Here is a 14,754-nt window from a genome sequence, read left to right on the forward strand (position 1 = left end):
TGCACTATTAAAATGCAGTTTCTTGTAATCCTATTATATCCTTCATCGGTCTCCACATTTTAATATCCGATGAAAGTACTTGAGATATAAAAGGCACTGTACAAATAAAAGTGTTAATCGTAATGGTTTGTTCCACAGGTCAATGCATCAAATATCGATATCAATGCATCAAATGATGAGAGCTTGTTTGGTTTGGTTTGTGGAACATGACCTTCAACAAAACAGGCATCTGTTGAGTGTTAATTTTGTTCCGGCATACTGCCTGGCTCATTGATAAGATGCTACAATTTCAGAGGCTTGTGATATGTGATGTTCATTAAGGGCCTTACAGGTCAATTATGTTTTGAGTCACGATCAGGAGGGGGAGAAAAGCTTTTATCGACGCCGGGCCATTAAAAGGAAAGTGATCCATGGCACCCTGTGGCATTTTTTTCCTCTGCTAGCCACTTCCCATTTTCTCTAATTCCTCTAATGGTTAATCTTTCAGAGCCAAGGAGAACACAGTTTTCCCCTTGCAATTAAACTCTCTATGTCTTTCCTCACTAAAAATGCTTCGGTAAGGCCTACAATGGGAAAGTGCACCTTATAGAGAATGCAAGGCTTTTCAACATATTTGCAGGGGGTGAATATGTGTCGATGATGAAAGACTTCTTTGCCTTAAAGGAAATGGAGTCGTACTGGGGTAAACTTGAACTGATGTGTTGCTGATGAAGCATTCCCACACACAGTCGGCCCAGCAGCTGAGGATTGTAAATGCATTAGGTTTGTATAGTGGAAAGTGTGTTTCAGTCATATTACCAAGAATATTCATGGCGGAATTTCATGCGTGTCAACTAAAGCAATTTACAACTGCAAATGAGTGTGCCTGAAATTTTAGCCATTATTTATGGCTGCAGCAAACAGGAAAATCATTAAAAGAAATTTTGACTTTGAAAAAAGTGTAATGCTGACTGGTGTTAAACCTCAAAACAGTAATGTTGAAAGAAAAAAAGGTTTCTTCTATTTAATGTTTTATTATATATAAGTAGCCTTTTTTTGTCTTATTTTTTGTCCAGATTATTATTATTGTTGGTACGTATACCATACATTTAAGTATATATAATGTTTTGTATTTGAAATGACATAAAATAACATATAACAGATTTTTGAAAATAAATAAATAAATACAAATTTAATGTTTTTTAAACCGTTTTATGAATGTACAGTAAGTCATGCAAATATTCAAAGCAAAGCAAAACAATATAATTGTAATCAATTGGAAGACACAAAGTACAAAAGATAACGTATACTTGTTAACAGGGAAAACTTTAAAGATTTGGCAAGTTATATTAGGACCTCTGTGAGTTTGCTGTGAGCTGGTCTGATGTGAACAGTCTCCATCACTCATCTGTGAAAGGCACAGGCCACAAAAAGAGCAGCCACGGGGTTTGCACTTGACAGAGTAGCTTGTGCAAAATGCATTGGCCTGTCAGCTTGTCTCCCTTTAGTCCTCATTTATTGAAACCTGGGCTATGATGCACAAATGTGATGCATTCGTATCCAACAGTCATTGTCCTTCAACACTCATAAAATCTATATGAAATATTAAAAAGCAAATCTTTATATTTTGCCTTGTGCACATTCAATCAATCATTGGTGTTGTGAGACTTGAGAGGTTAATTAGGCCATTTCATAGCTTTCGCTCGCAGGAGATCACTCTGTTGACATCACCGGGGAAAACACACCGCACATAATCTGTCTGTCTGTTTAGTCAATAACACAAGTCTATTTTAAAATGTGTTTAATTTGACATGCTGTCAGCTGCCTGACCTTGAAACCATTGTTTGGTTAAAAGCAGCTGTTCACATACAGCAGAAAATAGGCATTTTTAGCTACTAATCAAAACGTCATAATATTCAATATGGTAGACCCCACATATCTGCATTAAACACACTGGATTAAGTATAAGACTTTTAATCAACTGTAATTAAAAAAGTGTCTCACTCTTCACCTAATGTGATGTAGAGGCCACTGGACCAGCCAGAAAATCAATTAACAAATTCTAATTCATCACTTTGAGTTAGGGGCAAAAGTAGATTTCGAACACATCAGCTGCGTCATTCTGCAGCCATCAGTGATGGCCAAATTAAAAATAATGATAGCCTGCTCACATCTGAGTCAAGTGGTAATATTGCTTCTTAAAGAATTCCACTGATGTGTGACAATCAAAGTCATCTTAACTTGGTACATTAATTTTTCAGTTCATCAGCCTTCCCTGTACTGAATCTAATATGATCCCTATATATGTACAGTGGCCCAAAAATGTTTAGACACTTTAAACTGTATAAATACCAATCCATCAGAATGTAAAAAATCCAAGCAAGTGACAAATATATTAATATTAATTAATATATTAACACCTTTGTAAATTTGGGGGGAACTGACATGCATGCACTAAAAACCAATGGGATACCATGCTTACAGAGCCAGTGTTACAGTAGATTTCATAGTCTGTCCTGTCAAGACTGCTTGGTGCTTTTGTGTAGAAAAGACGATGGTTTGAGCAGGATGTGATTATGATTAGTTTCATTACTCTAGATTTCAAAGCAATTGCATTTCATTCTCAAAAAAGTTCCCACAGTGGGGCTTTCAAACTGCTCTCATTACCAGCACACCAACAGTAATGCAATAGCAAGTATATTTCAAGCCTGTCTCATTGGTGGTTTGAAAAGCATAACAGATGCACCAGATGTAGGCTTCTATTTCGACACATTGTACCACATCACTGCCAAACGATAAGAGTGGCGTGTAAGTGGAAAGTTATTCATCTGTCCAGAGAGAACACTAAATATGAGAAATCATTATTGACACCTCTTTTGAGTCCAAGAGCAGATGTTGGTTTGCATTTAAAGTTGATTCTGAGGACTGCAGACCAATGAAATTTAAAATGGAATAAGAATGAATTGTGTTTTTGAGAGTTCATGTCAAAAGGCTCTTCTTCTTGACATATTGATGCCAGCTATTAAGGGGTGATGCACTTAGACCCTCAGCACAATACAGCCAATTAGTGCAATTCAGGTTTTAAACAACAAATCTTACGCTGAGGAATGAAGGGCTCTGAATTAATCAATATCACTGCAATAGAACTGAATGGCTTTTGAATTGTAGATTGATTGCTGTTTCAAGAAAACCTTTGCTCTCCATACCAGACTAAACCCTTTCATAAACAAATAATGGAGACAGGGAATCAGTGGTCAAGACACAATATGACCAGTTGGGGATGAAGCCATTTAAAGTGTTGATTATCTACTTTTGTAGGACCTGAGAGATGTGGATAATTTTTATGTGACTTTCAGGATTTAGTACAGAGCTACCTTTGTTTATTTCATAGAATGTTTGAGCGATTTGAATTAGAACTGTCTTATGTTTATCAGCCAGTCTGTTTCCTGCATCTGAAGTCTGAATAATTAAGACCTGTCACAACTTTGGCTCTATTATTAATCACTTGACACTAAGCTGTCAAGAAGCTGTAATGGAAATTTGAAGTGTACACCTTGAGCCATATGAATTTCTTTATCAAAATGGCTTGAGAAGAAGTTCAAACACACACAAAAAAATATTGAAACTTTTTTTTAAGGCAAGTGGTTGCAATTAACTTATTTTAGCTACATTTAAATACAATTTAGCTTTCAACTTTTTTTTATTAAATGTAACTAAAATAAATTGTTTGCAACAACTTGCCTTAAAAAAAAAGTTTAAAAAAATTATATAAATGCCAAATTCACAGACTTTACACTTGCCCTCTGATAAAATAACCCACTAATTCAATATAATTTACATATTTTGTTATATAATGTGTGATGACAATTACCTGAGATTAACTAACAAAATCAGCATGGTGTTTCACCATTTCAGAATCTATGCTAAATTAAATATATAATAAATTCTGCTGGATTTATTAAACAAAGAATTTAATACCTTTCATTTAATTCAGTTATCTTGTATTAATCAATTACTAATAAAACATTGCACAGGCACAAATGCAGCTGATTAATTGCAGTTTTTCTGACATGGTTATATTTATCCTATTTCCCACATCTTGATAAAAAAATATATATATAATTGTAAAAAAAAAAAAAAAAAGCCCAGCATGTTTTGTTTACTCAGCCTTGTGTTTGACTAATTCGCTGCCTTTTCTATTTGTGTCCCCAAGGTTGATTGAAATTGCATTGCTGAATTTCAAACAGTCAAAAAGCGGCACACACTGTAGAGCTTACAAACTTCGAGAATGTATGCTGACAGCTCACACTGACAGTCTTAGTGGGAGTGAAGCTGCACACTCGCTAGACTGAATAAGTTAAAGCAAAAAAGAGGGGAATGGATAGCTTGTTATTTTCAGCTTCTCAGAACACCAATCTTTGCCAAATGTCATAAAGGACTAACAAGGCTTCAGAATGGGAAGACAACTGGACACCATCAGTACAATCAAGCATTGAGAATGGTGCCTTCAGCAGTGGATGTAAAATTCACAAGGGTAAGATGGTAGATATCTGTGGAGGCGTTGCAGAATAAAAAGAGTAGCGATACAAAGTGTTCAAGAAAGTGTGTGAATAAATTATATCTCCAGATATCTTCAAATGCAGTGCAATGTGAGCATGTCTTGTTAGTTTTTCATCAAAATGCAAATGTCCGAGACCACTAGCAAAAATACTGCTATTTTGCATTTAACTTTTTATTTGTTTGTTTGTTTGTTTTTGAATTAGAAATTATATGCATCCATTTTTCAAAGAATGTCTTTTGGAGGTCTGACCTTGTTCAAAGGGTCAATGTTATATTGATTAATGACCTTGAAATCTTTTGAATTCTTCATTTTCTTTCTCAGCATAACATTTTTTTTTTTTTTTTTTGTATTCAATTACTCTGAAACTTTTTACAAGCAATTATTTAAAACTACCTTTTCAGTGTTGACTCTGAAACTGGTAGTGATATCTTGTGGTACATCTATTTACATGTATATTTGTGTGTAGAGAACACACAAACATATCTGAAGGGGTTTTACTGACACCTGCTGTTAACTCTCATGAGCCTTTTTAATATAGAAATTGATAGTCTGCCTAAAAATTAACAATTACTCACGGTTTGCTCACCCTCATATTGTTACAAACCTGTATGACTTTTTTCCATCTATGGAGCACAAAAGATGCTACTTTGAAGAATGTATCAACAGTACACAGAACACAAAACAACAAGGAACCACACAGACCTTCTGTGTATGGATGAAGAAAAAAAAACTGTTCTAAACAGAATACTGTATGGAATATACTATATTTGGTTTGAACAACAACAACTTTCTTCATAACAATTAGAAACCAAGTTCTACTGTATATAATGTGAATGTGTTTAAAATGAATGACATTTCCTTCATGTTGTCTCATTTTGAGTCTCAGAATATCTTCTTTTGTGTTCAGCAGAGGAAAGAATGTTCAAGCCAAGTTTGCAACCAAGTAAATGATGACAGAACTTAAATTTTGGGGGAACTATCCTTTCAATGGGACAAATTAGGTGCAAATTAAATTACCTCTCTTTTCTCAAATGCAAGTTATGTGCATGCCCCAAATTTAGCCAAAAGCATAAAGGGAGCTTTGGATAGTAGGGGTTCCCAGTGACAAATTGTTAATGATGAACTGAGACGCCATTGAGAGATAATGTATTTTCGGGCAAAAACACATTTTGAAACTCCAGTTTTAGACAACCAACTCTGAAAATGACATTTCACAGCAGGTGTCAGATTCATTTCTCTTTACGCCTAGACAACCTTACTCCATTGTTGTCTCACACCCGCCCTCTCGTTCATCTCCTCCTTTCCTCTCTTTAAAGGAAGGTCGTGGGTTCATCAGGCCTGTCACCAGAACTGCACATGCTGAGCTATATGGATTGATCTGTCCTGCTGTGATGACAGTTACAGATACAGTCTCCGCTCTCACCACAAGGTGAGATGCAAGGTTGCCAGCCCTACACAATCCCATCCTGTCTCGGTAATTTGTTAATTTGTATCCAAAGTGCACAGCACCCTCGGTCCTTGGGAAGATATTTAAAGGCTAAGCATGTACCGCTGGATTTGAACAGAGGGCATCGGCAGACCGGTTTCTGCTGACAAATACAAAACAAGCACATTGGGGATTCAGGGCTACCTCTGGACGAGTGTGTTGAAGAATGAGGAAGAAGTTGGACAGTATGTGTGTTTGGGGGGGGTGGGGGGGGCATGTGTTTCGAATGCTTTAGTTGCTTCAGGGCCTTGTATCCCATCATCCGCTGCTGATTGTGATGCTCCCTAGAGAGAAAGACAGATTAAAACAAACAGAGGGTAAACAGCAAAGGGAAGCAACAAAGAGAAAATGACAGAAAGCTGAACATATAGCCCTTATAGACAATGGGGACCTTAGATACAAGAAAGACATTAGGTGCAGCCATTCAAATTTAGAGAATGTACCTTTACCATTCTGTGCTGTACTCAACTGGTAAGCTAACTGAAAACACAAGGCATGGGACATGTTTAAATTGACCAAATTTAGCATCAGGTAATAGAAGTGTCATGGCTGGGGTGTGCAAGAGAACAGGCAGGATGACGAAGTTGAAGAATACAATAATATTTTAATAGATCCACAACCGGTAATCCAGACAGGGTAGGCACACACGCATAGGGTGAAATTCACAATAACCAACAAACTACAACACAAGAGACAGGAATTCATATAGGGTAGATAACGAGGCACAATGAGGTAATTGACTAATAATGAGAACAGGAACAACCAAATATGTACACAGAGGGAAAAACCAGAATCAACAATCCACAGGGGTGTGACAGATAGCCCCAGATGGAAAATCCAAACAGATATTAAGTTCCAAGCAGACAGATAGTTCAGGGCTTACAGAGAAGAGGGGGCATGTCTGAATTATAATCCATAGCGTCCACATTTTAGTCCATAGAGCGCTGTTCACCCTCAACCAGGCTCCTTCACTCCAAATATATACACACACATACACACTTAAAATTTATTTCATACTAAGTATAGTTCAAATCTATTAACATATTTTCTGACAAATTGCTTGAGAATTACTGATATAATTCTATATGATATAACTATAATTAAAGTTTATTTGGACTACTACTTGTGCACACATTTCTTAATATTGGTTTTAATGTCACTTTTGATGAGGACTGTATGATCTTTGAATACTGGTCTTTAAATGCAAAATATTTTAAGTATACCCTACCTGCAATAAGCCCCCAATAAAATATACTTCAGTAGATCTTTAGTTGGAGATTACTTTTGCACGATAAGTGTATTAAGTACAAAATTAGTTCCAATTTAGGAAAACCTTAAGTATACCAGTTACCAAAAGTATTGCGGGGGATTTTTAATAAGTAGATAAATATGTAAATGTATTTGTAGTGTTATAAGCATGAAATAATTGTACTGTATGTCAAGAACATTTAAGTAAATTTCTTTTTCACAAGGGGACACAATACTTGCTGAAAATTTTATTGCAACTTAATTTAATTGTGTTCATTCCACTTGAGTAATGTAAAATTAAACTTTACTTAATTTGTCTTTGGACTACATTAACTATTGTTGCATTAATGGACACTGCATAGGTGAACTTCTTTCTTTTTTGCATGAAAATGTATTGGTGTTTGTTGCGTTATTCAGTGAACCACTATGTGTCACGGTTTTCGCTGCCTGAAGGAACACGGAGCCGAGGATAAACAAAATAAGGCTTTTATTATATCCAACACAGGAGATATCCAACATGGAGCACAGAGGTAGGCACACGTTAGTAGCAAATGAAGAGACCCGATAATGGGATAATGGGGAAACACAGGTGGATGGAATCACTAAATTAACACACATGAGGAAGAGAATAGACACACCTGGGAACTAATCAAACCAAAACACGGAAAGACAGAAACTGGGTCACGGGCAAAAACACACTAAATGAGTCCAGGTGTGACAGTACTCCCCCCTCCCGGTAGGTGCGTCCTTGCACCGTAGAAACAACAGGGGGAGGCGTGGGTGGGAACTTGGGAGGAGGTTCCGGTGGAGGACGGACTCCCAGGAGGGGGCCAGCAGACAGGGACCACAGAAGGAGGAGCCAGGGAGGAGACGGAGGAAGGAGCCAGGGAGGAGACAGGAGCAGGAGGAGCCAGATGGTCCACCAGAGACCAGCCAGGACGGAGATCCAAGGTGGAGTCGACGGCGGGAGGAGCCATGGTGAAGGAAGGGTCGACGACACCAGGGGGCCGACAGGCGGAGACTGCACCGGTGGGTGAGGAGCCCAAGATGGAGCAGCACAGCCGCAGAGCCAGGGTGACGACGAGGATCCGGAGGGCCTAGGTGGAGCTGAAGGCTCAGGCGACCAAGGTGGAGGCGGGGTCCTGGCAGACCGCTGTGGAGCCAGAGTGACCGAGGATGGAGGTGGAACCGGAGGGAAGGAGGAGCCTGACAGAGCCGGAGGGATGGAGTGACGAGGTGGAACCAGAGGAGTGGAGTCCCGAGGCGGCGGATGGTCGACGACTGACCAAGGTGGAGCCGGAGGGACGAGGGAGCCCGGTGGAGCAGGTGGGATGACAGGCCACGGTGGAGACGAGGGAGCTAAGAGCCCAGGCGGAGCCGCTGGGTCGAAGGACCGAGGAGGAGTCCAGGGCTCGGAGGCTGGAGGCGGAGACAGGGCCTTAACGCGCCAAGGCGGAGCTGGAGACTGGCAGTCCAGCGGCGAACCATCGCGCCCCGATGGCGCGGACTGAGGGTGAGCTGCGGGACTGACTGGCACCAGCAGGGATGGCGAGGAACTGGCTGGTCTAGGAGGAGGAGAGAGAAGGATGGGAGGAAGGACAGGAGGATCAGGACTGGACGGAACCAGCGAAAGAGGAGTAGAGGGACCAGCAGGTTTGGGAGGAGGCGGGAGAGGGAGGCTGGGAGGGAATACAGGAGACACAGAAGATTCAGGGCTGGGTGGAACCAGCGGAGACACAGATGATTCAGGGCTGGGCGGAACCAGCGGAGACACAGATGATTCAGGGCTGGGCGGAACCAGTGGTGAAACAGAAATCATGGCTGGGCGGAACCAGCGGAGACACAGGAAACTCAGGGCTGGGCGGAACCAGCGGAGAAACAGAAAACTCAGGGCTGGGCGGAACCAGCGGAGAAACAGAAAACTCAGGGCTGGGCGGAACCAGCGGAGAAACAGAAAACTCAGGGCTGGGCGGAACCAGCGGAGAAACAGAAAACTCAGGGCTGGGCGGAACCAGCGGAGAAACAGAAAACTCAGGGCTGGGCGGAACCAGCGGAAATGGAGCAGAGGAAATGACTGGAGGTAGGAGTGGGAGACTGAGAGGGTATACAGGGGAATCAGGGCTGGACGGAACCAGCGGGGAAACAGGAAAATTAGGGATTACCTCCATAGACCAGTCCATCAGATCCAGAACTTGCTCCATATGATCTTCAGAGACTGCATGCAGCTCACCCTCAGTCGCAGGAGTGTGGGCAGGGCTTTCCTCCACGCCCTCGATCTCCACGAGGACTCCCACGATGCACGGTGTGGCCGGCTCACACACCTGGTCAGTCGCGCTCTCGAGATCCTGTTCCCTGTCAATGGATTGCTCGGGCTCTGCGGCGGGCTCTGGCTCCGTATAGCGAGTTGGTGGCTGGCTGGTCTCTGGGTAGGGAGTGGGGCTGGCGAGATCCTCTATGGGGCTGACGGTGAAAGATGAGCCATTTCTCGCCAGAGTCCACTCCACGTATGCGGCGAAATCCTCCCGAGGACCATCTTCGGGCGACAACGCTCTGCACTTGGAGTTCAGGCTGGTGTTGTAGAAGGTGCAGAGCGCGTCGTCCGGGTAGCTGGTGGCATTAGCTAATAGCAGAAACTGTCTGGTGTGGTCCTCGAGAGAGCGTCCTTCCTGCTCCAGCATGAGGAGGAGGAATCCGGGGCTAGAGAGGGGAACCATCAAACACTACAAAACAAAAAGACTGAGAAAAAACGAAAGCAAAACGGAGGGAAAGACGCAGTTTTAAACTTTCTTTTTTTATGGTCGGGTCTTCTGTCACGGTTTTCGCTGCCTGAAGGAACACTGAGCCGAGGATAAACGAAATAAGGCTTTTATTATATCCAACACAGGAGATATCCAACATGGAGCACAGAGATAGGCACACGTTAGTAGCAAATGAAGAGACCCGACAAAACAGAACTGAAAGGACAAGGCTTATGTACAGCGGATAATGGGGAAACACAGGTGGATGGAATCACTAAATTAACACACATGAGGAAGAGAATAGACACACCTGGGAACTAATCAAACCAAAACACGGAAAGACAGAAACTGGGTCACGGGCAAAAACACACTAAATGAGTCCAGGTGTGACACTATGCTAGTGTCAGTGCAGTCACTAAAAATGTATGTCTCCAAATAAAAATAACTTATACATTTAAATAAAGTTAAAAGGCATGTGCTTATTCACTTCAAGTGGATATTACATAATGCATATGTAAATTTTATATGAAAAAAAAAGAATGCAAAAACTTGCAAAAGAAATATTGAGTAAATTTTACTTATTATTATTATTAATATTTTTTACGGTGATCAGCTTACATAACTGAAAAGTTAACTTAACTCATTGGGTTTTAAGCACAGTTTTGATCATTTCTAGTAAGCAGGTACCAAAAGAGTACCCATAAAAACAGTTGTAACTAAAGTTGTAAAAACTCTAACTAAATGGCAAATTACATAACAGTTTTTCTTAACACAATTCATGTTTGGTGCGGTTGCATTTCTAGTGGAAGTTTGTGTTCATTTCTAAGCAGATTTGTCTGTGATGACCTAACTAACTCAAGAAACTGCAGCATATTTTGATTCGACACAAACGTCTTGAAAATGCTGAAGTTATTTATACACAGCAGTCTAGAGAACACCCAGCAAACTAAACTAAAACAACACTCTCTAGACTGTGCAGATGGCACATTTATCACAGGCAGTTAATCCTAACCAGCGGTGGCAACACCAAGCAAAATATGCATTAATGGCTCAGCTCAGAGAAGCGATCACATAGTACAGCAGTGCACACAAAACACTGCAGCACCAGTCTCAAATGCAGGGATTTACCAGAATGGAGAAGCTCATTATTCAGCAAGGAGTTTTCATGTCAGGAGCGGCAGGGGGGCCTGGGATTGCCAGGGGCTTTTCTCTCTTGCATTCATCCTTGCTTTAATACTCTATCGTAGCCCCCTTATTCCCTCTGAGAAGGTGTGGAGTTCATTCTTGTTATTACTCAGGAGAGTAATGAGAACTGTGCTGCCTGTACGTGTTTGGAGAATGCATAATGATTTTGTTAAACATTATCGATGTTGACCCATTATCGAAGTCACTGTTAGCATTTTTAAATGAGTATTGGTACATGAAATTGAATGTCACACTTTTCCGAACCTGACCAGATTTTCAGATCCTTTCTTTCATCTGGTTCATTGAGTTTCTATGCATCACAGAACGATTCTCTGACTGTCACGCTTTCACAAAATATTTGCACTTATTAACCTTTAGTCCTGTAGGGACAGATGAAGAAATTAATATTCATGGTAAGGCATTTAATACATTTAAAGACAAACACTATTCGATGATTAGACAAGCCATGAGCCAGTTATTTCCACTTTGCACTACATTGCAGCTTACAATAATGTACACAAATCACATTATAGCCAATTACAAGGACAGGTAGCTGGTAGGCGTGAAACACCAAGGCAAAGCCTGCTGTTATTGCATATTCAATGAATTTCTAATCATGTAACTATTAAGCCAATATACAGCTAAGTACCACTGTGGAAAAAGAACCATCCTGCATAGGGAATATTCAGGGAGTTTGTTCAATAAAGTCAAGAGAATGTGTCATTGTCTGTGTTTGATTAAGCCATGTTTAATTACTGTATAATTTAATCATCTTTATTTAAAAACGTTTTCATGAACACTGCATTAACATTTTGCTAAAGACCGCATCTGGTTACACTAAGTGTAATGAAAGGTTGCTGAGTGTACTGTAAATTGTAGCAGATGCTGTACACACGAAGTATAAACAGATGTAATATGCTTTTTGTACAAAAGGTAAATATCGAAGCAATTCTGTCTGTTGTTAGTGAAAGCAGCCTTTGCCAACTAAGCTAGTAAACAGACACAATGAACAGCGTCTCTCTGTGTGTGTGTGTGTACTGTTGTCAGTTTGTGAATGTTTTCATATGTCTGTTTAAGAGTGTGACAAATAAGTGAAAAAAGCAACAGAGCTGAGAGCTATCCTGTATTTTTCATATTTTAACACGTACATACATAATGGTATGTGTATGCAATTATGAATGTTTGAACTGTTGTAGGTTTAGTACGTCTTTATATGAATGAGGCATACATTTCTCAACAATGAGCAATTTAATGAATGCTTGCTTATTAATTTCTTTGAAACCAAATAAACTTAAACTTACAAAGTAAATACATTTGTAAAGTTATTATGGAGTGTTACTGAAGTGCACCTGGGAGTGTCGGCTGGTCTGACAGTTACAGGGAGTTCACTGCACCACTTCTCACATAAAACTGTCACTGTCATTACAGCGGTCAATGTCATGGAGCGCAGACAGTGAGAGATGTGTGTGGGAAGTCGTGGCCTAATGGTTAGAGGGTTGGACTCCCAATCGAAGGGTTGTGGGTTCTAGTCTCGGGCCGGATGGAATTGTGGGTGGGGGGAGTGCATGTACAGTTCTCTCTCCACCTTCAATACCACGACTTAGGTGCCCTTGAGCAAGGCATTGAACCCCCAACTGCTCCCCGGGCGCCGCAGCATAAATGGCTGCCCACTGATCCGGGAGTGTGCTCACAGTGTGTGTGTGTTCACTGCTCTGTGTGTGTGCATTTCGGATGGGTTAAATGCAGAGCACAAATTCTGAGTATGGGTCCCCATACTTGGCTGAATGTCACTTCACCTTCACCTTGTGGATAAGTGTGTGGATAAGAAACCAGTGACCTGTGATTATGGAGACGTCTTTAAAGCTTATGCTCAAGCCATAGTGCAGAGCATAGTGCTGCCATCTACAGAGACAGTACTGCTGGTTCTCAAGGAAAGACCCTGTGGGCTGGATATACGAATTGAGATCCTGTGGGAAAAATCTTTTCCACTCGACGTCTCACATAGACTGACAGCCCTCCTCTGTTGCGTGCAAACTAATGGAAAGCATGGCGACTGATCGATAGGGCACTTTCTTGGGAATCGGTTATTCTTTGTAGATTATCGGAGTGAGTTTGGTAGAGGTCTTTGATGGATAATATGATGGCAATACGATTTTTTTAATTTACAATTTAAGCTCAGCAGAGATTCTCTTCAGACCAACAACTCTTTTTTGTGATGAAGAAACTGTATCCAAGCTCGACAAGATTCATTAATGTTCAGAATCCATCATTTTATGTTACATTTTAAGTATACACACCCATGCATACTCCCTGCACAACTGTAAAGTAATGTATTACCATTAAAGAGTCAGACTGTAAGAATCAATTTAAAAAACTAAAATTCAAGCAATTGCACAATTACCATAAGGACATCACATCACAAGAAATAATCCTCTGCACACAATTTGTTGTCTTTTTTTCCTTCTTCCTTACGTCTCAGAAGCGTTTTCTCTAAGGCCAGCGGATGGTTTGAAGCCTGTGTGACTCCCCTAGAATAAATTACTGTCATGCACAGGATGAATTTGCTTAAGCCATTAGCCTATCCATTGAGAGAAGCAGTTTTACAACGTAGATACTGAGCCTTTGTCACTAGGCTATACGAAATTCAAAGGAGTCACCTGTTCCACTCGGAATTAAAGAAACAAGAGGAGGATAATCCAGACAATATTCATGTTTCCTTAAGAAAGTGTTTAAAATGTAGGTCAGACATGCCCTTGACCTTTTTTAAATGTTAATTTTTTTATTGTATTATACTGTATGATTTTAACCTTTGTTTTGTAGTATCCATCATTACAAAACTATCACCTCCACATTTCCGTCTATGTGTCATACAGTAGTAACCAGAATACTGATGTTTGTGTTTATTTAATATAGTCTCAATGTTTAGGACACCGATAACCTTCGGTCAAATCAACTTTCCAGCAAACATAAGGAGCAATTTAAATAATTTAAATAATTATTTATCCAACCCTTTCATCTTAGAAACAGGAAGCATAGCCTCATTTATTTTAAGTTAACTGAGAACTCTACAGTGTTATGGCCTCAAAATGCACTTTCTGGACCATGAAATTACAAGAAACCTAATAGAGACCCTCAGGTCAGTCTGACACTAGACTCATCTTCTTAAACAAGTATAACATCATGAAACCTGACCTGACTTTCACCTCACTTCTTTTGCAGTGGCACATGCTGTTCGGTGGGCATACTTGATGATGCTATGCATCTAAAGTAAACCTCTAAAATATATATATATATATAAAAATAAAAATAAAAAGAGCAAAATGGGCTTTCAGGATTATTGCTTTCAGTGCGACCAGTCTTCAGTGCTATCTTTCGGTTTTATATTGTCTTGGTTCATGCTTCAAAAATGCATGAGAGTAGGTGGACGTGACAAATGTCCTCAAAAACAGTTTTTAAAAATTAAAGAGAATAAAATTTTAAGCACAGAGAGAGAGAGAGATACAACTGTGCATTCAGGCAGGCAAAAACCATGGATGACACGGTTCCATGATTTCCAA

This window comes from Carassius auratus, chromosome 30, assembly GCF_003368295.1.
Source record: "Carassius auratus strain Wakin chromosome 30, ASM336829v1, whole genome shotgun sequence".
NCBI classification, from domain to species: domain Eukaryota; kingdom Metazoa; phylum Chordata; class Actinopteri; order Cypriniformes; family Cyprinidae; genus Carassius; species Carassius auratus.